Source organism: Jaculus jaculus, chromosome 1 (genome assembly GCF_020740685.1).
Source record: "Jaculus jaculus isolate mJacJac1 chromosome 1, mJacJac1.mat.Y.cur, whole genome shotgun sequence".
Taxonomy (NCBI): Eukaryota; Metazoa; Chordata; class Mammalia; order Rodentia; family Dipodidae; genus Jaculus; species Jaculus jaculus.
The window spans coordinates 294060132-294081067 of record NC_059102.1 but is presented as its reverse complement, the minus strand read 5'-3'; the positions used below and the strand labels follow the sequence as shown (position 1 = coordinate 294081067).

General features: G+C 40.5%; 1 protein-coding gene across 2 annotated transcripts in view; it reads left to right on the top strand.

Moving 5' to 3' along the window:
- The window catches only part of Rgl1 (ral guanine nucleotide dissociation stimulator like 1), a 294134-nt gene that overhangs the window by 22259 nt on the left and 250939 nt on the right, over positions 1-20936 (top strand). The window lies entirely within an intron of this gene.

The following is a 20936-nucleotide window of genomic DNA, read 5'->3' as shown; positions in this document are numbered from 1 at the left end:
CCCTCTCCTAGCCTAGAATAGATGCCAGGCGTGGTGTGTAGGCACGACTCGGGGGCTCTGTTGTCTGTGCCTTTCCGTGACATGGAGCTCACTTGACCTTTGGAAAGAAGTTTCATACCAATAGGCCCACAGTCACAAGGAGGACTCCTCACTCTGATCCAACATGAGTTTATGTGGAAGCACTTTCCAGTTTCTGCAAAGCTCCCTGGGACACCTGCTGCTGTGTAGATGGTTCGATTCCCCAGGACCCATGTAAGCCAGATGCACAAGGGGGTGCATGCATCTGGAGTTCGTTTGCAGTGGCTGAAGGCCCTGTTGCACCTATTTTCTGTCTTTCTCCATCTTTTTCTCAAATAAATAAAAGTTAAAATAAATATTTTAATATGTTTTTTTGTTTTATTTCTATTTACTTATTTGAGATCAACAGACAGAGAGAAAGAGGCAGATAGATAGAGAGAGAGAGAATGGGCACGCCAGGGCCTCCGGCCACTGCAAACAAACTTTGGACACGTGCACCCCTTGTGCATCTGGCTAACGTGGGTCCTGGAGAATTGAGCCTTGAACGAAGGTCCTTAGGCTTCACAGGCAAGTGCTTAACCGCTAAGCTATCTCTCCAGCCCTAAAATAAATATTTTTAAGAAAGCCGGGTGTGGTGCTGCACGCCTTTAATCCCAGCACTCAGGAGGCAGAGGTAGGAGGATCACCGTGAGACTCCATAGCGAGTTCCAGGTCAGCCTGGACTAGAGTGAGACCTTACCTCGAAAAACCAAAAATAAAGAAAGAAAATATTTTTTTTTTAAATATTTTTTGTTCATTTTTTATTTATTTATTTGAGAGTGACAGACACACAAAGAAAGACAGATAGAGGGAGAGAGAGAGAATGGGCACGCCAGGGCTTCCAGCCACTGCAAATGAACTCCAGACGTGTGCACCCCCTTGTGCATCTGGCTAACGTGGGACCTGGGGAACCGAGCCTCGAACCGGGATCCTTAGGCTTCACAGGCAAGCGCCTAACCGCTAAGCCATCTCTCCAGCCCAAGAAAATATTTTTAAGAAAAGACCAGCTTTGCCTCTGGATCAGTCATGGCCCCTTCTCCTGTCGTCCTTGTCTTGTATCTTGTCTCAGATACCAGACATAGTGATAGTCACCACCCATTGTGCTCATGCTCAGTTTTGCCCTCATTCCTCTCCTCAGCCACTTGAACGTGGTGATTGAGAGCCAGGAATGGTGTGCCATCTTAGCACTTGGGAAGTGGAAGCAGGATGATCAGAAGTTCAAGGCCAGTCTTGGCCATATGACAGGCTGAAGGCCAGTCTGGGCTACAGGAGACCCTTTTCTCCCCCAAACAAGAACAAAATTCCATTGTGTACATATACCGTATTTTTCTCTATGCATTCATTCATTGATGGGCACATGGGCTGGTGTTACATCTTGGCTATTGAGAAGAGTGCTGCAACAAGCATGCAATGTCACGCTGTCTCACACAGACCTCGCTCCTTGGGTCTGTTCACTGGTGGGATTGCTGTATCTTATGGCACTGAAGTTCTGAGTTTTGCAAGGAACCTCCCCATTGTGTTTAATAATGGCTATAGAAATCATATCCTCACAAGAAGTATAGGAAGGTTGCTCTTTCTGTACATCCTCTTTGATATTTATTTATTCATTATAGCTATTCTAACTGGAGTAAGATTATACGTGGCTCTCCGTCATTTTGATTTGCATTTTCCTGACGGTTAGTGATGCTGAGCACTTTTTCATATCCTTGTTGGACATTTGCATATCTTCTTTTTTATTTATTTATTTATTTATTTATTTGAGAGCGACAGACACAGAGAGAAAGACAGATAGAGGGAGAGAGAGAATGGGCGCACCAGGGCTTCCAGCCTCTGCAAATGAACTCCAGATACGTGCACCCCCTTGTGCATCTGGCTAATGTGGGACCTGGGGAACTGAGCCTCGAACCGGGGTCCTTAGGCTTCACAGGCAAGCGCTTAACCGCTAAGCCATCTCTCCAGCCCCATATCTTCTTATTTTAAAAAATGTTTGTCAGGTCATTTTGCTCATGTTTAAGTGGGTGATTGTTATTTTTCGCTGTTCAGTTCCTTATACATTTTGGATTAATGCCAGGTGGATAATTTACAAATATTTTATACCTCTCTATAGGCTCTTCACTGTCTTTTTTTATTGAGAACCTTAATATATAAACGTATTGTAAAGTGGTCATATTCCCACTGGGTTAGACTCTTATGGCCTGTATCCCCTGCCCCCACTCCACTGGGGACCCTCCTTGCTGAAGGTTCATGAATGTATCAGTCAGTCTCTGAGGACAGTGCCTCTGATTTTACCTTCCCAACCTGTGGCTTTTCTGCCTCTTCTTCTGCAATGTTTCCTGAGTCCTCTTGTAAGCCTCCTTTACTGTTGGTCTCTCAGCAATCTCTGATTTTATGCTTTGATGAATTTCGAGTCTCTTAAGCATCTTTTGCCATCTCTCTAGAGGTGGATCTCAGTATCAGTGAGAGCAGAATCATATGTAATCGGCTGTTTCCTCTGTAATGTTTCCTGGGCCCTGGCAGGCGTGAGAGAGTTGACTTGTCTCATACTAGACAGTCGGCTTTCTTTTCATACCAATGCATCTTGGGCTTTGCTAGTTTTCTCTGCCGTCTGGACCCTGGGTGGCTTAACCCTACTCTGTGCCTGGGGTTGGGGTCTAGGATCAGCTCAGGAGTCCCTACTATGGGCAGGTGGAACATTCCTGACCACTCTTTTGGTTATTTTCTTCATTGTGGAGATATTTTTCTGTTTGATAGATTCCCATTTGCCTTTTTTTTTTTTTTTTAACCTTTGTTGCCCCAGTATTTGGGTTTTCACTCAAAAACAATCTTTGTCCAGACTAATGTCTTCAGGTGTTTTTCTTAGGTTTTCTTCTAGGTGTTTCATACTTTGGTGTCTTATATTTAAGTGTCTGATCCATTTCGAGTTGACTTTTTTATGTAGTGGCTAATATTTTTCAAAGTCTGCTAGATGTAGGAAAACTCCAAGAAGGTTGGCTTTGCAAAGTTCCATTTAGTTTGCACAGAATTCCTTTTTTCACTTGTTTGTTTGTTTGTGGGGCAGGACCTCATGTGTTCCAGGTTGGCTGAGAAAATTTGCACTATGTAGCCAAGGATGACACCATGGATATGCGCCACTATTGCACTTGTGTGAGCATCATGTCAGGCTGTTTGCTGCTAAGTAACTTAGATCATGAGTTGCTCGGACAGATGTTGGCCATTTTCCCCCAGTCACTCATGTAGAACCTTCTAGCACTAGACATGCTGGATGGGGACTGACTCTTCCAGCTTGCAGCCATGTCACTCCATATTACGTGCCAACAATATATGGTGTTTTCAGCAGTAGGGTCTTACCACTAACCTTTGGTGGGTCATCAAGTACTCTGACAGAAATCTGTCTTTTTTTGGGAAACCTTGTAGGTCTCTCTGACCAACAGCTCATTGTGGATGATAGCCACATGCTAGTACTGGGAGTTACAGGTCAGCACCCAAGAAGAGAAGGAAGAAAAAGATAAGTAATATGAAAGAGATAGAAGAGAGGGAAGAGGGAGAGAGGGAGGGAGAGAGAGAGAAAGAAAGAAATGGGAGAAGATTAAGGTCAGTCTTCAATGTACCCTTTCCAGTGCCTTGTGACTCAGGTGTTCCCTCTAAGGGCCTGGTGAAGGTTGAACCATGTCGTCTGTCTTTTAGGATGTACAATTTTATGGTACCATTGCCGTTTGGGCCCAGTTTAGTGTACCCCATCCCCTTCCTTATCCTCCCCCCCCCCCCATTGTCCAGTCCTTGAAATGCTTTCTAGGTATGTCAGCATCTCAGGTAGATTCAGGTTAGGAGGTATTGATGAGTGAGAGTATGTGGTGATTATCTTTCTGTGATTGGGTAAGTTTGCTGAAAATGATCTGTTCCAGGTTCGACCATTTTTCTTCAAATTTCATTGTGTCATTTTTCCTTACTGCTGTGTAGAATTACATCATGTAGATATACCACATCTTAGTTATCCATTCATCTAATGATGGACATCTGGGTTTATTCTAGCTCTTAGCTATTATGAATTGAGCAGCTATAAACATGGTTGAGAAAATCTCTCTGAACTGAGACATGGAGCTTTTATGGTACATGCCCAGTAAGGGAAAAACTGGGTCTGTTGGTAACTCTATGGTCAACTTTTTTAGGAGTCTCCATATTGCTTTCCAAAGTGGTTGTACCATCTTACATTCCTACCAACAGTGGATGAGGGTTCCTATTTCTCCACATTCTCACCAGCATTTATTTTCATTTAATTTTTTAATGTTTGCTATCCTGGGGTAAGGTAGAGTCATAGTTGTTTTAATTTGCATTTCCCTGATGATTAGGGATGATGAACATTTTCTTAAGTGTATGTTTGCCATTTGTATTTCTTCCTCTGTGAACTGCCTGTCCAGTTCTTTGCTCCATTTTGTGAGTGGGTTGTTTGACTTCTTATTGTTTAGGTTTTTGAGTTCTTTGTAGATTCTAGAGATTATTCCTCTGTCTGTTGGATATTCAGAAAATATTTTCTCCCATTCTGTGGGTAATCTATTGCCTCTGCTTATTGTATGTTTGTGAAGAAACTTTTCAGCTTCATGTGATCCCATTGGTTGAGTGATTGTTTAAGAGCCTGTGCTACTGGGGTTTTGTTTAGGAAGTCTTTTCCCATTCTTATATCAGGGAAAGTTCCTCCTATATTTTCTTCCAGTAGTAACTGAGTTTCTGGTCTTATATTGAGGTCTGTGATCCATTTGGACTTGATTGTTGTGCATGGTGAGATATGTGGATCAAGTTTCAATTTCCTGCATATGGTTATCCAGTTTGTCCAGCACCATTTGTTGAAAATGTGTCTTTTTTTTCCAGCCAATATTGTTAGGGCCTTTGTCAAATACCAAGTAGCTGTAGTTACTTGACCCAAAGTCTGGGTCCTTGATTCTATTCCATTGGACTATACTCCTGTTTTTATGCCAGTACCATGCTGTTTTTATTACTATGACTTTGTAATATAGCTTTAGATCAGGTATGGTGATGCCTCCAGAAGTGTTTCTTTTGCTGAGGATATGCTTGGATATCCTAGGCCTTCTGCCTTTCCATATGAATTTTGAGATCATTTTTTCTATCTCTGTGAAGAACAATGTTGGGATTTTGATTGGTATTGCATTAAATCTGTATATTGCCTCTGGTAGGATTGCTATTTTCACAATGTTAATTCTGCCTATCCAGGAGCATGAGAGGTCTTTCCTTTTTCTCAAGTCCTCCTCAGTTTCTTTTTTGAGTGTTTTTATGTTTTCATTGTATAGATCTTTCACTTCCTTGGTTAATATTATTCCAGGGTATTTTTGTTCTTGCTGTTGTTATTGAAAATAGGACACTGTCACTTATTTCTTTCTCTGTATCTTTGTCATTTGCATATAGAAAGGCTACTGATTTTTGTGCATTGATTTTTTATCCTGCTACTTTGCTGAGGAGTTAATCACCTTTAAGAGTTTTGGGGAAGGAGGCTCTCAGGTTTCTTAGGTATATAATCATGTTGTCTTCAAATAGAGCTAACTTAACTTCTTCCTTTCCAAATTGTATCCCCTTTATTTCTTTCTCCTGTCTTATTGCTTGAGCTAGGGCTTCCAGTACTATATTGAAGAGTTGAAGTGAGAGTGGACACCCCTGTCTTGTTCCTGATCTCAATGGGAATTCCTTTAGTTTCTCTCCATTAAGTATTATTTGGGCTTTAGGAGCTTTATATATAGCCTTTATTATGTTGAGATATAAACCAACCATGCCAATTCTCTCCATTGTTTTGATCATGAAGTGATGTTGTATTTTGTCAAAAGCCTTTTCCTCATCCATCAAAATGATTATGTTTTTGTGTTTAACCTTGTTTATGTGGTGTATTACATTGACAGATTTCCATATGTTGAACCACCCCTGTGTTCCTGGGATGAAGCCCACTTGATCAAGGTGGATAAGGCTTTTGATGTGTTGTTGGATTCAGTTTGCGAGGATTTTGTTTGGGATCTTTGTGTCTAAGTTCATCAGGAAAATAGGCCTGTAGTTTTCTTTTCTTGTGGCATCTCTGCCTGGTTTTGGAATTAGGGTGATAGTAGCTTCATAGAAGGAGTTGGGGAGCTTTCCCTGCTCTCCGATTGTGTGGCACAGTTTGAGAAAAATTCGTTTCAGTTCTTCCATGAAGGTTTGGTAGAATTCAGCAGAGAAGCCATCTGGTCCTGGACTTTTCTTTTTGGGGTGATTTTTATTACCTTTTCAATCTCTATGAGTGTGATTGGTTTGTTTAGGAGATTAATCTGCTGTGAATTTTGCTTTGGTAGATGATGTGTGTCCAGGAATTTATCCATTTTCTCCATATTATCCACTTTTATGGAGTAGAAGTTTTTGAAATAAGTCCTGATGAGTCTCCCAATTTCACTTATGTCTGTTTGATCTCTCCTTTCTCATTTCTAATTTTGTTAATTTGAAGTGTCTCTTTTATTTACTTGATCAAATTGGCCAGGGGTTTGTCAATCTTGTTTATTTTTTCAAAGAACCAGCTCTTTGTTTCATCAATTTTCTTAATTGTTTTCTTATTTTCCAATTCATTAATTTCTGCTCTTATGTTAATTATTTATTTCTGTCTGGAGCTTTTTGGGTTGGATTCTTCTTGCTTTTCCATTGCCGTTAGGTGGATGGTTAGGTTATTGATATAATTTTTGGGGTTCTTTTTATATCCTGGATATCAATCCTCTGTCAGATGTATAGCTAACAAAGATTTTTTTTCCCCATTCTATAGATTGCCTCTTTGCTGTATTTACAGTGTCCTTTGCGGTACAAAAGCTTTTTAATTTCACCCAATGGCTGATTAGTGGTTTTACTCCCTGAGTGTCTGGGGTTATATTCAGAAAGTCCTTGCCTATCCCAATATGTTGAAGGGTTTCCTCTTACTTTTTCCTCTAGCAGTTTCAGAGTTTCAGGTCTAATGTTAAAGTTTTTGATCATTTGGACTTCATTCTTGTGCATGGAGAGAGATAAGGATCTCTTTTTATCCTCTACAGATATCCAGTTTCCCCATCACCATTTGTTAAAGAGGCTGCCTTTTCTCCAGTAAATATTTTTGGCATTTTTGTCAAAAATCAGATGGCTGCCTTGTTTACATCTGGGTCCCCTGTTTCACTGATCTAGGTGTCTGTCTGTTTTTGTGTTGTACCGTGACTCTGTAATATGTCTTAAAATCAGGTATGGTGATACTGCCAACCTTATTTTTTCTGTTCAAGCTTGCTTAGGCTACAGAATGAATTTTAAAATTGAATTTTGTTTTTCCAAAGAAACAAGGATCCTTGAATGCAGTTCCTGATAAGAGTTCTAATTGCTAAGTGGAAATTTACCTAAAGGGAAAAAACATTTAGCTTCTGCAAGAGACTCTGTTCTTGTTTTCTTTTTATTTATTTATTAATTATTATTATTTTTATTGTATAAAAGGTTAAACTCTAGATCCCCTAATTCCTGCCTTATATCCCTGCTCCACTTCCCTTGAGGGCCCTCCTCCATGGGGTTGTTGGTATTCACTATGGGTCATGGAGGCCTCATTCTATGGGGTCTTCTGTGCCTCAGGACATTTCTACCCACTCTATGGCTCTTACAGTCTTTCTGTTCTGTCTTCTGCAATGTTCCCTGAGCACTGGTGGGCCTGTTAGCAATCTGATTTAGTGTTGATTTTTCTGTGGCCTCTGGGTTTCTGCTTTGATGGATTTTTAAAATTATTTTATCTTATCTTATATTTACTTATTTATTTATTTATGAGAGGGAGAGAGAGAGAGAGAGAGAGAGAGAGAGAATGAGTGTGCCAGGGCCTCCAAACGAATTCCAGACACATGTGCCACCTTGTATATCTAGCTTACGTGGGTCTTGTGGAATTGAACCTGGGTCCTGTGGCTTTCCAGGCAAGCGCCTCAACCACTAAGCTATCCCTCCAGCCCTTTTGGGAGGTTTTGATGGGCCTTGTGGTCTGTCGCCATCTCCCTGGCGCTGGTTGCTGAGCTGGAACCGAGGGGAGTGTTTGTGTTGATGCTTCCTCTGCAGTGTCTCCTGGGGGCCGAGTGTTGGGTTGGGCGTGGGACATCTTGTGGTGGACAGTCAGCCATTTTTTCTTGTACTGGCTGATCTTGCATCTCCTTGGTATTCTCTGCCATCTTTAAGTTTTTGAGAATGGTGCATTGTGGGGTTCCTCTGGTTTCCTTCCCCATTACAGTGGCGGGGCCTTCATTCTGCCATCTTGACCAGAAGACTATTCTTTTTTTTTTTTTAAATATTTTATTTATGTGTGTGAGAGGGAGAGAAAAAGGGGCAGATAGGTAGATAGAGATAGAGATAGAGAGAGAATGAGAATGGGCATGTCAGAGCCTCCAGCTGCTACAAATCATCTCCAGATGCATGAGCTACCTTGTGCATCTGGCTTACATGGATCCTGGGGAAATCAAACCTGGGTTCTTTGGCTTTGCAGGCAAATGCCTTAACTACCCATGTTGTTTTCTTAGGTAAGTTGCCCTGTTTAATCTTTGTTTCAATGACCTATTTATATGCTCTACATAAAAGTATTATGAAATTATAATGAACAAAATTTACAGAGGCCAAACTATCCTCAAATTATCTATGTTTAAAAAAGGTCTTACTCGGTTTAACGCTCTACACCTGTTCTGGCAGCCCACTTAGGGATGTAGCCAAGATGGCTTGTGCCTTGCTAATGACTGCAGAGGAAGTGGTGTTCTCTCTGGTGGCAAGAAGCAAAGTAATTTAGACTTTAGCGCTAGAATTATTAACTTTTAGTTGAACACGCCGTGCTTAATACAGAATTCATTGCCCACACTGCAGCTTGCTTGTCACTTCGAATAACGATGCTCAAATTTATGTGTCAGGAGCAAGCTACCTGCAAATAGAAGCCACAGTTAAAAAGCAAGCATGAAATCAAGAAGGGCAGAGGGTTCCGCGGATTTCCCGAGGTCAGCATGTAATTGGATGGGAATGATTGGACGGGACAAGTGCAGAGAGGAGACGAGACAAGCGCAAGATGGCTCAGCATGGTCAGACAGTCTGCATGCCAGCAGTTTGCAGGTGGAGGTAGGAGGAACGGATGTTAGTTAAAGGTCATCCTTGACTGCATAGCAAGTTTGAGGCCATCCCTGGACTGTGTGAGACCTTATCTTACAGTATAAAATAAAATAAAACTATTTTTTAAAGTTGAAGTCATAAACAAACAGCCACAGGGTGGCAGTACAACCCCAAGCAGGAAACTTTAGACCCTCTTAATACCACATTCGTTGGACAGGCCTTCCTCTGTCATGTAGTTTTAGCACCCTTATTGAAAATCATTTGACCATATAGGTTCAAGTTTATTCTAGGTTCTCTGCTCTGTTTTATTGGCCTATGTGCCTGTCATTATGCATATATCAATGGAACAAAGAATTGTCACTGTAGGAATAGAATAGCTTAGAAAAAGGACAAGGATTAAAAACTATGTGTGTTGCTTGTTGAAAATATGTACAAAGGCAATTACCATAGAGAATCACTGTTGCTCTCCTTGTTCCCCACACTTGTAGTTAAACAAAATATATGGAAAGAATGGTAATTCCGAATATTTACTTTTATTAAAAATTTTTTGTTGTTATTTTTTTGAGACGGATCTTGTGAATCTAATGCTGGCCTCCAACTTGCTACCTGAGGATAACACTGAACTTCTCATCTTTGTGGTTCCACCTCCCAAGGGCTGGAATTACAGAGCATCTCATGCCTGGTTTTATGGGATTCTGGGACCAAATACAGGGCGTTATGCATGCTAGACAAACATTCTGCCAACTGAGCTTACAACCCAAGCCCTACAACAGATTTTTTAAAAAAGTATTTATTTATGGTGTGTGTGTGTGTGTGTGTGTGTGTGTGTGTGTACGCGCGCGCATGAGAGAGAGAACAATTTTTGGGTTGGTCCTTCCTTTCCACCTTCTTTGAGGCAGCCTCATTGTTCACTGTTCCATTCACCAGGTCAGCTGTTTCACCAGCTTTCAGAAACTTCTTGTTTCTGCCTCTGTTTACGTCACAATTGCATTAGACTGCAGAAGCTTCCAGCTTTTATGTGGGGTCTGGGGCTCTAAACTTGGGTACTTAGAGCTACATAGTGCTTTATCCACTGAACCATCTGGCCAGTTGCTGCATCTTATTCTTTTTATTTTTTTAAGGCAAGAATGGTGGCTCATGCCTTTATTTTATTTATTTACTTATTTATTTGAGAGAAAGAGGGTGGGGGAGAGGCAGAGAGAAAGAGAGAATGGGCACGCCAGAGCCTCCAACCACTGCAAAGAAACTCTAGACACATGCACCCCCTTGTACATCTGGCTTAAATGGGTCTTGGGGAATTGAACTGGGGTCCTTAGACTTCACAGACAAATGCCTTAACCACTAAGCAATTTTCCCAGCCTGAATCTGATTCTTTTTAAAATTTTTTTAAATTTTTATTTATTTGAGAGTGACAGAGAGAGAAAGAAGGAGAGAGAGAGAGAGAGAAAAGGAGAAGGAGAAGGAGAGAGAGAGAATGGGCGCGCCAGGGCCTCCAGCCACTGCAAATGAACTTCAGATGCATGAGTCCCCTTGTGCATCTGGCTAACATGGGTCCTGGGGAATAGAGCCTTGAACTGGGGTCCTTAGGCTTCACAGACAAGCATTTAACCACTAAGCCATGTCTCCAGCCCTGCATCTGATTCTTAAGAAAAAATTTTCGAGAAAAATCGTTTAGATTGACTTTGTGTCTTGCACCCTTGTTACATTTGTTGGAATCATGAAATTTTTCTTCATGGGGTCATGTCACCTACAAACACAAGTGATTTTATTTATTTATTTCCAATTTGGATGCCTTTTGTTTCTTTTCCTTGTTAGCTAGCACTTCTAGTACTGTGTTGATGAGAAGTGGCTGGAGTGGGCACTGTTGCCTTGTCCTGAATCTTAGAAGAGAAACTTAGTTTCCCCTATAGATTATTAAGTTTGTTGTGGGCTTTTCACAAATACCCTGTATTGTATTAAGGAAATTTACTTCCGTATTTATTTTGTTGGGTTTTTAGAAAGAACATTGAAAGTTGTGTCTTCTCTATATCCACTGAGATGATCATAGGTTTTCTATTCTTCTCTCTGTTCATGCATTTAACTTGTCTTGGGTTACACAGTTACTTTCTTGTTGCTGGGACAAACACCCGGCCAGAAGCATCTTATGGGAGGAAGGGATTCATTTCAGGCTTACCAAATCCAGGGGAAGCTTCATCATGCCAGTAAAAGCCAGCTCAGTCCAGCATGCATCATATCAGAGGAAGCAAAAACACCACCAGTGAGCACAGCCAGAGCTCAGAGCGACTCTTTCCACACCTTAGGGCTGGACTGGGCTGGATTGACAGATCCGTCCCAGGCTGCTGAAGTTTAGTTGCAAGCTTAATCTTACTAAACAATCCCTGAAGCTATGGTGGATGGGGGACGTACAGTTATATTCAGACCACCACACCTTGCCTCCCAGGGATAATTCCACTTGGTCAAAATATATAATTATTTAGATTGTGTGTGTGTGTTTCTAGGTAGGGTATTGCTGTAGCCCAGGCTGACCTGGAATTCACTATGTAGTCTCAGGGTGGCCTCAAACTCACAGCAATCCTCCTATCCCTGCGTCCTGAGTGCTGGGATTGAAAGTGTGTGCCACCATTCCTGGCTGTGTGTTTGTGCATTTTCAGACAGGGTCTCCTGTCACACGGGATGGCTTAAAACTTGCAGTGTAGCCAAGACTGTCCTTGAACAGATCCTCTTGCCTCTACTTCCCATGGGCTGGGATTATAGCTATGCACCACTATGCTCAGTTGCTTTGCTAGTATTTTATTGAGCAGTCTTTTATCATGTTCATTAGTTATATTGGCCTATAGTTTTTGCCTTGTTATCTCTAAAATATTATTTACTTATGTGTGAGAGAGAGAGAAAGATCGTGAGGAAGGAGGGCATCCATATGTGGAGGTCAGAGGACAACTCCCAGGCCAGTCCTTACCAGTCTACTTCGTTTCAGTCAGGGTGTCTCACTCTGGACTTTCTGCTACTCTTTGCTTCTGGAGAATGCTCCTGTCTCTGCCTCCCATGTCACAGTCAGCACTAGTGTGTTGGGATTTTAGAAGCCCACCGTGGCTGTTTTTAAACCTTTATTTCTTTTTAATTTCTGACAATTTTATACATGCATAGAATGTATTTTGATCATATTCACTCCCATTTTACCTCTCATGGGCCACATGGGGATTATAGACACCTACCACAGCTTCTGGCTTTTTATGGAGGTCTGGGGACTCCAACTTAAGTATCTAGTATTTACATGGCAAGTGCTTTATTCATTGATCCATCTCCCCAGTCCCAGTGGAGGATGGATTTATATATGTAAACAACAAACCGTGGTATTCCCCTCCCCTGCTTTCCCCTTCATAACTCTGCTCTGTGTCATATTCCTTCCCTCTCTCCATTAGTCTCTCTTTTAATTTGATGTCATCATCTTTTTCTCCTGTTGTGAGGGTCTTGTGTAGGAATTGCTAGGCACTGAGAGGTCTTGTATATCTACACCAAATTCTGTCTGGACAGTTGTATGTAAGGAGTGGTACCCTTCCTTTGGCTCTTACATTCTTTCCGCTACCTTTTCTGCAATGGATCCTGAGCCTTGGAGGATGTGATAGAGATGTTTCAGTGCTGGACACTCCTCCATCCCTTCTTCTCAGCACTATGTTGCCTTTTTGGTCATTCCAGTGGTCATCGCCATCTGAAAAGAAAAGCTTCTCTAACTAGAAGTGAGATTAGCATTAATATATGAATATGAACATTAAGTGTAGTGCTTTCAGGGAAATTTGGTGAAAGTAATATATGCATTTGTCCAGGCAAAATCAGGCTTTATGCCCCTAATGCTCATGACCTCCCCTGACATAGGCTTTTGATTAGGTTTTCAGTACCAGGCATATATTCCCTCCCATAGAGTGGGTCTTCAGTCCAATTAGAGAACTGTATGGTTTTCCCCAGAGCAGACATGCTGCTATTGCACTCGTTCAGTAATTTGGCCTGCCTGGCCAAACTTGAGGCTTCCAGTGTCCACTGTTTTCACCACTGATGACTTCTGTCTCCTATAAGGCTGCATACAGTGCAGTTTTTTCCAGCTTTCAGTTGGCTGGGCTACAGGGAGAAGGTGTTTCAATTTAGCACCAGCTTTATTTCTCAGTGACTTTGGTGCTCAAGCATGTGAAGTCTTCAGCAATAGGGTCTTGCCATCTCTTTCTCACGGGAAACCAAGGGCCTTGGCAATAGCCTATTATTTTTTGGAGGCAGCAGGGACCTCCCTGGCCAACAGCTCACTGGAAGGTATCCCATCCCTGGCACTGAAAATTTTCTAGTAACAATCTATGACTTCTGGATGTGCCATTATTCAAGAAAGTAGATTTTCATATGTCTTATCCAGAATACCTTGAATTTTGTTTGACCCTCCCTCCAACCTTTATTTTATACACTCTATTCCCCTGACCTAGCTTATGCCTTTCCTCTCTCTGTAATCTGTTCTTCTACTTACATATATATATAATACCATCCCCTAAAGTCCTCTTCTCCCTCCCTTATAGCCTTTTTCTAGCTTATGGGCCTCTGCTACTGATTTTTGGTTCCAGATCACACATAAGTCTATACATTTGTTGTTAGGATCCACATATGAGAGAGAACATGTAACATTTGGCTTTCTGGGCCTGCGTTACCTCACTTAGTATAATCCTTTCCAGATCCATCCATTTCCCTGCGAATTTCTTAATTTCATTTTTCTTTACCACTGAATACAACTCCATTGTGTAAATACACCACATCTTTATTATCTATTCATCTGTGGATGGATATCTAGGCTTGTTCCATTTCCTAGCTATTGTGAATAGAGCAGCAATAAACATGGTTGTGTAAGTATCTCTAAGGTAGTGAGAAAAGTCATTAGGATATATGCCTAAGAGTGCTATAGCTGGATCATATGGTAAATCTATTTTTAGCTGTCTCAAGAACCTCTACAGTGAATTTCACAGTGGCTCTCCCAGTTTACATTCCCACCAATGGTGTAGAAATGTTCCCCTTTTACCACATACTTGCCAACATTTATTGTCATGTTTTCTTGATGGTAGCCATACTGACAGGAGAGAGATGGAATCTCAAGGCAGTTTTAATTTGCATTTCCCTTATGGCTAAGGATGTAGAACACTTTTTTAGATGTTTATATACCATCTAATGAGAACTCTCTATTTAGTTCCACAGTCCATTTTTATTTAACTTTTATTTATTTATTTTTGTTTGTTTTTCGAGGTAGGGTCTCACTCTAGCCCAGGCTGACCTGCAACTCACTATGTAGTCTCAGAGTGCATAGCCATTTTTAAATTGGGTTATTGATTTCTTATGTTCTGTGTTTTGAGTTCTTTGTATTTTCTGAATATTAATCCCCTGTTAGATGTGTAGCTGGCAAAGATTTTCTTTCATTCTGTAGGTTGTCTCTTTGCTCTATTCACAGTGTCCTTTGCTATAAAAAAGCTTTGTAATTTCATGAGATTCCAGTGGTTGAATAGTGGTTTTATTTTCTGAGTAATTGGGGTTATTTTCAGAAAGTCATTACCTATGCCAATATGTTAAAGGGTTTCTCCTACCTTTTTCTTGAGTAATTTCAGAGTTTCAGGTCTGATATTAAGGTCTTTGATCCACTTGGATTTGATTCTTGTGCATGGAAAAAGACAAGAATCTATTTTTATCTTTCTACATATAGATATCCAGTTTTCCCAGCACCACTTGTTGAAGAGGCTGTCTTTTCTCCAATGAATATTTTTTGCAATTTTGTCAAAAATCAGATGGCTGTAGCTGCCTGGATTAACATCTGGGTCCTCTATTCTGTTTCATTGATCTACATGCCTGTCTTTGTGCCAATACCATGCTGTTTTTGTTACATTGGCTTTGTAATATAGCTTAAAATCAGATACCACCAGCCTTATTTTTGTTGCTCCAAATCATTTTGGCTATTTGAGGATTTTTGTGCCTCCAAATGAATATTAAGATTTTTTTTCTATTTCTGTGAAGAATGTCATTGGAATTTTAATGGGGATTACATTCAATGTGTAGATTGGTTTTGGTAAAATTGACATTTTCACAATATTGATTCTTCTAATCCAAGAACATGGAATGTCTTTTCATTTCCTTGTGTCTTCTGTAATTTCTCACTTGAGTGTTTTAAAGTTCTCATTGTAGACATCCTTAACTTCCTTGGTTAAGTTTATTCCAAGGTACTTTATTTATTTATTTTTTTTGAGGCAACTGTGAATGCGAGAGATTCCCTGATTTCATTCTTTGCATGTTTGTTGTTAGTATATAGAAAATCTACTGATTTCTGTGTGCTTATTTTATATCCTGCTACATTGTTAAAAGTGTTTATCAGCTGTAACAGTTTGCTTATAGAGTTTTTAGGGTCTTTTATGAATAGAATCATATCATCTGCAAATAGTGATAATTTGATCTCTTCCTTTCCAATTTGTATCCCTTTTATGAGTGTCTCTTGCCTTATTGCTATAGCTAAGACTTCCAATACTATATTAAATAAAAGTGGGGACAGTGTACACCCTTGTTTTGTTTCTGAATTTAGTGGAAAAGCTTCAAGTTTTTCTTCATTTAGTATTATGTTGGCTGCAGGTTTGTCATAAATAGCTTTTATTATGTGGAGGTATGTTCCTCTGTTCCCCGTTTCTGTAATACTGTTACCATGAAAGGATGTTGGATTTTATTGAATGCCTTTTCCGCATCTATTGAGATGATCATGTGATTTTTTTTCCTCCAGACTATTTATATGATGTATTACATTTATCGATTTGCATATATGGAACCATCCCTGTATCCCTGGGATAAAGACAACTTGGTCAGGGTGAATAATCTTTTTGATGTATTCTTGTATTTTGCTATATTATGTCTGCCAATATTTTGTTCAGAATTTTTGCATCTATGTTCATGAGGGAGATTGGTCTATAATTTTCATTTTTTGTTCTGTCTTTGTCTGGTTTTGGTATGAGGGTTATGCTGGCTTCATAGGAGTTTGGTAGAATTCCTTTCTTTCTATTTTATGGAAAAGTTTGAGAAGCAGTGGTGTTAGTTCTTCCATGAAGGTCTGGTAAAATTCACCAGTGAATCCTTTGGGCCTGAACTTTTTTTTTAGTTGGGAGACTTTATATAAGTGCTTAGATATCCATACTTGTTATATATAGGTCTATTTAAATGGTTTATCTCATCTTGATTTAATTTTGGTAGTTCATATGAATCAAGGAAATCATCCATTTCTTTCAGATTTTCAAATTTAGAGGCATATATATTCTTAAAGTATGTCTTTATAATTTTCTGAACTTCTTTGGTATCTGTTGTAATGGTGCCTTTTACATCTCTAATATTATTAATTTTTGTCTCTTCTTTCTTCCTTCTGGTCAAAAAAGGGTTTATCAATCTTGTTTATCCTTTTAAAGAACCAACTCTTCATTTCATTGACTTTTTGGATTTTTTTGTTTTTATTTCATTAATTTATGCCCTAATCTTTATTATTTCTTCTCATTTACTGATTTTTGGTTTGCCTTGTTCTTCTTTTTCCAATGCCTTAAGGTGAAGCATTAAATTGTTTATTTGGAACTCTCTAATTTCTTGATATAGGCACTTAGAGCTATAAATTTTCCTCCTAGGACTGCCTTCATTGTGTCCCAAAAGTTTGGTATGTTGTATTATCATCATCATTTGATTCTATGAATTTATTGATTGCTTCAATGCCTCATTGATCATTCAGTAGTGTACTATTTAGTCTCCATGAGTTTATGTGTGCTCTGTAACTTTTCTTGTTGCTGATTTGCAGTGTAATCCCATTGTGGTCAGATAGGGTACAAGGGATTATTTCAGTTTTCCTGTATTTGTTGAGATTTGCTTTGTGTCCTAATATATGGTCTAGTTTAGAGAATGTTCCATGTGCTGCTGAGAAAAATGTATATTTTGCAGCATTTGGATGGAATGTTCTGTAGATATCTGTTAGGTCCATTTGTTCCATGACATCACTTAATCTGGATATCTCTCTGTTTATTTTTTTGCCCAGATGAGCTGTCAATTGATGAGAGTGGGGTATTGAAGTCACCCACTACAATTGTGTTTGATGTTATCTGTGACCCTAAGTCAAATAGTATTTGTTTGATGAAACTGGGAGCCCTCATGTTAGGTGCATATATATTTAGGATTGTAATGTTCTCCTGTGGGAGTGTTCCTTTAATCAGTATAAAATATCTTTCTTTATCTTATCTCACTAATGTTGGTTTGAATCTATCCTGTCAGATATTAGGATAGCAACCCTGCTTGTTTCCTAGGTTCATTTGCTTGAAATACTGTTTTCCATCCTTTCATCCTAAGACAGTGTCTATTTTTTATTGAGAGATGAGTTTCTTGGAGGCAACAAGCATCAGGATCCTGACTTTTAACCCAGTCAGCAGGACTGTGTCTTTTGGTTGGTACATTGAGGCCATTGATATTAAGAGTTACTATTGAAAGGTATGCATTTATTCTCACCATTCTTATTTTGTAGTGTTTTCTGTTTTCCCTTTACTCATTTGTTTTAACTATTGAGTGTGGTTTATATTTTCCTATTTCCTCCTGTGTGTGTTTTGCTTTCTTTTCAGCATTCAGAATTCCTTCAAGTATTTTCTGGAGAGCTGGTTTAGTTGTCATAAATTCCTTTAGCCTGCTTTTGTTGTAGAATGTCCTTATTTCTCAATCAATTTGGATGGATAGCTTTGCAGGATAAAGTAATTAATCTTGGTTGACAGTTGCAATGTGCAGTTATTCTGATGGGCTTGCCTTTGTAGGTGATTTGCTTTTTCTCTCTAACTGCTTTCAATGTATTTTCTTTGGTTTGTGTGTTTAGTAGTTTAACTATAACATGGCGAAGAGAGGTTCTTTACAGGTTTTGTCTGTTTGATGTTCTAAAAGCTTCTTGTATCTGCATTGGCATTTCTTTTCCAATTTAGGGAAATTTTCTCCCATGATTTTGTTGAAAACACCTACTTAAGCCTCTGGGTTGAAATTCTCCTATTATGCCCTGAATTCTTATGTTTGATCTTTTCATAGTGTCCCAGATATCTTGAAATTCCCATTCATACCTTGCTATTAACTTGTCTTTCTCTTTGTTGGACTGTATTAGGTCTGCAACCCAGTCTTCTAGTTTAGATATTGTGTTCTCTCCTTCATTCATTCTATTGGTGAGACTTTCCACAGAGATTTTTATTTCACTAACTGTATTCTTCAGAGGTAGGATTTCAGCTGGTTTTTCTTCAGTATTTTTATTTCCTTACTTGTGTCTTGTAATGACCTCCTTATTTCATTAAGCTGGTTTCCTGTGTTCCCTTTCAGAAATTTGTTTTCTTCTTTAATTCCTTTGTTTTCTTCTTTGATTCCCTTCATTTCTTCTCTGATTTCTTTGAGTATAGATATCATTTTCTTAAAATCTTTGTCAGGCATTTCATTTCAATCAGTCTCATTGATGATTTTTTTCTGATGGATTTATAATTTTTTTTTTTTCTTCAAGATAGGGTCTCGCTCTAGCCCAGGCTGACCTGGAATTCATGGTGGAATCTCAGGGTGGCCTTGAACTCACGGTGATCCTTCTACCTCTGCCTCCTGAGTGCTCGTTACCTTTTGGGGTGGCTTCAAATCTCACCCATGCTGAGTGCCCACCTTGATCTCTCCATGCTGTGCTGTGGAGCTGGGCTGCTGGTCAGCTGTGCTGCCACTGGGGGTGAATGCGGGAGGCCCCAGGTTCTGGGTTCTGATGTGGGGATGGGGCATTCAGACTTCTGCCGTTGCTCACATAGTTCCACCTATATTCCTTTCAGTAGCTCTTTGGTTGATCTCAGCTGTCTTTACTTCTGTTTTCTTAACTTTGCAAGGAGGCTGATGGAATTGAAAAATACCCTTGATTGGTCTCTGCTGCTGCTGCTGCCGCTTGGCGGGCCTGGCAGGCGGTGCCGGGCGGTGCGTGGATCCTGCTGATCTGCCGTTTTCCTCCTTTCCGGTGGATCTTGGTCTCTCTGGTTTCTCTGCTGTGTCTAAGAATAATGTATACTCCTTCACTTTCAGAAGAAGAGTGTATTTTGCTGGGGTTTTGCTTAAATCCCTCCCTAGGCTGATTTGGCTGGCTCCTATGCCACTGTCTTACCCAGAAGCGCTCCAGTGTACCCATCATAGCTTTTTTTTTTTTTAAATCTTTTATAGCTTTATTTTAACTGAAGAGTCAATGCCTTCAAGCAACCAGTAGTCTTGTCACACTCCAAGCCTTAATGTTCAGAATCAGTTTAGGTACTGTCTGGGTGAGAGGTGCCTAACCCCCCCACATGGCTTTGTTCAAAATGGGTTGCCAGTGACACTAACTGCACCCCAATTTCTCACAAACATTATGGCTTTTTAATATGATAGAGAAAGAGGGAGAAAGAGAATGGGCACGCCAGGGCTTCCAGCCATTGCATCCAAACTCCAGACATGTGTGCCCCCCTTGTGCATCTGGCTAATAATGTGGGTCCTAGAGAATCGAACTTGGGTCCTTTGGCTTTGCAGGCAAATCCCTTAACTGCTAAGCCATCCCTCCAGCCCACCATCATGGCTTTTATTTATTTATTGTAGGAAAAAACCTCCGCAGGGGGCCCCCACGCTCTGCCCGGATAAGGCGACACCCCAAATCACTCACGAGAAGCGGTCTTGATGCAAACTGCAAGAGGATTTTATTCCAAGCGCGCTGGGGCCCACAGTCGTACACCTCACAGGGGTAGAGGACTGCAGAGCCCCGAATGCAGGAACAGGACAGTTTTTATAGGGTTTTTAACAAAGCCTGTGCCTTAGACCAATCATTTTCTAATATTAGGAGCCCCGCAGGGTGTTAGCCAGTCAGTTGGTGCCACCCCATAGTTTCTAAGCCAATTAGTTTATGACCTTGGTGGTCAGCATTTGCTCAGGTCCTTGGGTGGGAGTAGCAGAGTGTGGTTCCAGTCTCCTATGACCTTGGAGGTCAGCACTTGTGTAATTCCTTAGGTGGGGGTAGCAGAGTATGGTATCAGCCTCCTATGACCTTGGTGGTCTGAGGCAGGCTGCTACAGCTTATGGTGCGAGCTACTAAGGCTAACAGTGTGGGCTATTAAGGCTTATAGTGTAAGGCTTATAGTGCAGGCTATTTACAGAAACCAAATAAGTGGTTCACTTTATTACTCATTTCCCATCCTTGAGGGCTATCTCATGCCCTTTTACCTAGTTTTATATTAGGAGTGGGCTCTGATATAATGAGAAGAGGGATTCTTTACTTGCTTCCAACAGAGAGTAAAGCCTGGAGTTTGAGGTATGCAGGGAGCCCGCTTAAGCTCCCCTTGGAGCGTGATAGTATTTCTGAGCTTCTGAATTCTTGGGCCTTTCATATTTTTAAAATTTTTTTATTTTTTAAAAAATTATTTATTTATTTATTTGAGAGTGACAGACACAGAGAGAAAGACAGATAGAAGGAGAGAGAGAGAGAGAATGGGCGCGCCAGGGCTTCCATCCTCTGCAAATGAACTCCAGACGCGTGTGCCCCCTTGTGCATCTGGCTAACGTGGGACCTGGGGAACTGAGCCTCAAACTGGGGTCCTTAGGCTTCACAGGCAAGCGCTTAACTGCTAAGCCATCTCTCCAGCCCCATCATGGCTTTTTTAACTGGGGTCTGGAGTTTGAATTTAGGAACTGCAGTTTAAGTGGCAAGTGTTTTATCCACTGAGCCATCTTCCCAGCCTTTCTTCTTTGTGGTAATCTTGATA